The 4,331-nt window shown below is 34.6% G+C and overlaps 1 protein-coding gene across 2 annotated transcripts in view; it reads right to left on the bottom strand.

Moving 5' to 3' along the window:
* LOC107714392 (PTB domain-containing engulfment adapter protein 1-like) overlaps positions 1-4,331 on the bottom strand; it is a 188,131-nt gene that overhangs the window by 98,002 nt on the left and 85,798 nt on the right. The gene's annotated exons all lie outside the window — the stretch shown is intronic.

The raw sequence follows: 4,331 nt of genomic DNA, 5'->3' as shown, positions 1-4,331 counted from the left end.
ACACACACACACACACACACACACACACAATTAAAATACTCAGGACAGAAGCAATAAACAGGCTGATTTGAAATTATGTCTGTTTATTTATCTGACCTGACCGCTGTGTAAAAACTCTTGACTAAAAAAAGTTCTGACCATGTCTGGACTAACACAGACTTGCAGAGACAGGCAGACAAAAACAGACCTGGCAACCAAAAGAAAACATACTCCTTAATGCACAAATAATGAATTTCACAGAAAATAATTACACTTTTAACCTTGTACCTTAAATACACACAAATCACATTCTTTTCCCATTTTACAAACAACCACACTTGTGGAAATCCAATACCTTCAAACTCCTATAAACATCAAACAGGACAAACACTGAAGCAAAATTAACCAAGACACTTTAGGTTTATTGTGTGTGTGTGTGTGTGTGTGTGTGTGTGTGCAGGGCCAGCCCTAGCATTTTGGGGGCCCTAAGCAGATTTTCAAAAGAGGGGCCCCCCTCATAACCAACCCCTCATCCCCCATCGTATACATCTTACACTGACACTTTATTGTAAAGCAATGTTATTTTAGTATCATTCATGTGCTATTATAGTTTTTGTTAATATATTGAATTATTTTTATATTTTCTGCTGTCATTTTCATTTTAAAGTTTTAGTAATTTTATTCTTTGTTTTTGTTGTTATTAGTTTTGTTGATTTTGTGTATAGTTATTACATGTTATTTCAGTTTTAGTGTTAGTTATTTTAGAACATCAAGATAAACTAAATGAAAATGGGAAATGTTGCCTTGTCAACTAGCTAAAATAAAACAGTATAAGTATTTTATTTCAGTTAACATTTATTTTATTTCAAGTAACATTTTTAAAAAATAGATTTTTTTTTATTTTAGTTAACTATAATAATCCTGTTGTAAAAAAATGACCAAACTGTCTTAATCATCTACTCAGTGTTTATCTTTCAATACATAAATATGAAGATATATTTACTTAAGCACTTTTAACAATTATTTAAAACTTTAAAAAATGTAAAAGCTTAACTATTGCTTTCAGAAAAATGTATGAAAATTTTGTGAGATTAATGCTTTACAGTTTTTCTCAGTCGCTTTGGTGCATTTCTCGAATCATCCTTAATATTTGCAAAGAAGTATGTGCATTTCTCAAAACAATTCGTACAAACAGCACCACACAATGGATTACCTGCAAAAGCCTGTAACTTACTCAAAATCTTTAGTTAATCTCTCAAAAGTAAGTATTTATGTCATATTATGATATTTAATGAACATATCAGTGCCATCAGAATGAAAAGTCCTTGTGTCATTGTTCACAAACAAGATAGTCAAAATGCTTAGTCATGTTGTCAATATAACAGTGCACTCTGTTAGTATTACCTGATGTAAACTATGGCAACAGTTTGGTTTGACAGTTACTGTATTGAAATGCAGAAGGCTGCACTTCTTATGCATGCCATATATCCATTTCAAAAGTACAAATATACACATTACTGTATGTGGGATATTGATTGAAAGAGACTGGATAGGATTCACTGTTACACTTTACTAGCGGTATGACAAAAAAAAACAAAAAACTTTTCAACGTCATTGTGATATAGAAAAGAAATATGGGCACAAAGGCAAACACAGGAAACACCCTTAGGCAGAACTTTGCTTTTGCATGCAGCATTGTATGAGGAATTGCAGTGCAGTCTGTCTACATCTCCTGACGTGCCAGTCTGTCGGCCCACAGATTCTCATCTACATCACAACAATTAGAAACTCCATTGTCAGAATTTGTAACTCTTGTGTTGTCCTCTGTCTATATATGCTTCTCAATTGAAGGTTCATGAGATGCACCTTTGAGCTATTTCAGAGAACTGGTTTATCATTAGCTGATCTACATTTTCTTCATTAGTGAAAGTCAAGATTCCCCTGCACAATTCATGGCAAATTTACACAAAGTCTAATAGAAATGTGTAGAAAATGCTTGAAAGTTTATGGCAACTAGATCAACCATTTTGCATTTAATGACTTATACGATGAATTAATGACTAGATGTTTTGGGGGGTAAAACTGCTGCACAGAGAACTATATAGTACATTTTGAGCAACATGACATTAGCAACTGATAATGCAGGAAACTGCAAACAAATGTACATAATCAATTGCATGAATGTACCAAAGCAATCGCAACTTGTTCAAAAGAATGAGAAACTGCTTTTATGATGTGCACAATTGACTAGATGATGTGGAGGTTGAACAAGTAGTTTTGAGAATTTCATTTCTGATCTGAGAAATGCACCAAAGCGACTGAGAAAAACTGTAATAAAGCAAGAACACCTGGATTATGAAAATTAAAGAGAATAATTTATTATTATTATCAATAATAATACAGAATAATCTATTTTGGGCTGGCATCTGGCATGTTTTATTCCTGATTAAAATGCAAAAATGTAAACAAATGTTTGAATAAAGATATGGTATATTTAAATATTTGTGTTATTTGATAAACACCAAAGTGATTAAAAAATCCGAATGGCTGTTTGAAAACATGTAAATACTATTTGACTTCCTTTGACCTCCGTGACAAACGAACAGGTGTCAGAAGTTGCGCTTGCGCGCTGCTTTGTGTAGAGGGGTAACCATGGTAACGGTGTATTTCTGTTGTTCCTAAAGCGCCACCTGCTGTCAGAGAGTGAACTTGCATTTTTATTCAGCACGTCTGCTGCTTTGTTCACACAGCAAAAGCGCAGCGCAGTGTTGTAAAACTTAACTGGTCGATGGTAAGTAAGATAATATATGCGTTCTAAAAATCTAAACCATTCTGATAATAATTCTGATAAGAATTATTTGCGTATTTTGAAGAGCCCAAGACAACAATACCATTCATGTTCATTACTGTTGTTACACTGGCACAGAGCGTCTTCAAAGCGCTCTCAGCACGATGCAGCAAAAGCCATTTCAACAATATATTTTCAAAATCCATCACTTACCCTTATCTTGCTCACTTTCTTTTCTCTTTTCCCACTTCTCTGCAGTCTGCACCAGTTTTATAGTGCCGCCTCTTCATTTTCAAACATTAACACACGTGACTGAAACTTTATAAAACTATTATCGAGCATTACCGTCTGAACCTGAACCCTGACATGGGGCCCACTGGAGGGCACGGGGCCCTATGCCCTATGCATAAGGTCGGGCCGGCTCTGTGTGTGTGTGTGTGTGTGTGCGTGTGTGAGTGCGTTCCCCCACTGCTGAATAAATACTCCGGCAAATAAAAATCCATTTAGAGAGCTCTAGGAGATTGCCTTTGGACATCACTGCAACATTTGGAAAAGGCCTGGAAAAGTCGTTTATATTATATATAGTTGTTTAATATATATTTATTGGTATTCTTTGTTTGTGAACTTTTGATTTGTTAACCAATAGTCTTTTTTGAGTCAGCTTTTTTCAATGAATTAATTTATTTATTGAACTATTTTACAAATAGGTCTGAGTAATTCATGAGTAAATCAATCTGAATTTGAATGTTTAAAACATTCAGACTGATTCTGCTAATGAAGACTGGTTTGCTAAAAACCTTGAATGACTCTTATGAGCCGGTTCATTTTAGTCAATCAAAACTTACAGCGCGACCAGCGTAGTTCGATTCCCAAATTAATGACTCTTCTGAGTCGGTTCTTTTTAAATGAACCAAAACATACGCCGCCAAACATTCCCGAACGAATCACTCTTATGAGCCAGATATAGCCTACGCTTATACACTTTTCTTGCTGTAATCAATGTTTATTATCGATTTAAATTTTATTTAAAAAGCATAAGGAAGTGAATAAAGGAATTATTACCACTTGTTTAGTGTGTTTATATATATATACATAGACCCCGGCACATAGACTCCAGGGCTCGACATTAACGCTTCATTAACGCCAGACAAGTAACATGATTAAAACATCAGTAACCAAAAATAACTATGTAAACACCAAAACGCAAGTATTATTCTGATTTTATTACATTTAGAGTAAGTGGCTAATAGTGGATATACTGTAGCCTATATAATACATCTATTGACAGTATAAGGTTGCGCTGCTGAGGCGAGGCGAGGCGAGGCTCACCAGGAGAAATCAAAACTCAGCATCCTGAGGTAAACGTTCAAAATGGAAAGTTTTTATATTTAAAATACAGTTAGTTAGGCAACATCACACAACGTTTTCACCATTACGACTGTTTAATAGTTCTATAAACAGTTCAATAAGCAAATACAATAATATTAGGTCACTTATTTTAGGCGGAAACAGCGCATCTCATAGCAATCAGCCGATTCATTGCTGAATGATTCCGTGTTTTGAA

Source organism: Sinocyclocheilus rhinocerous, unplaced genomic scaffold (assembly GCF_001515625.1).
Source record: "Sinocyclocheilus rhinocerous isolate Xijiao unplaced genomic scaffold, SAMN03320098_v1.1 scaffold449, whole genome shotgun sequence".
Lineage (NCBI taxonomy): Eukaryota > Metazoa > Chordata > Actinopteri > Cypriniformes > Cyprinidae > Sinocyclocheilus > Sinocyclocheilus rhinocerous.
Note: the sequence above shows the minus strand (reverse complement) of the source record. Positions and strands in the feature narration are given on the sequence as shown.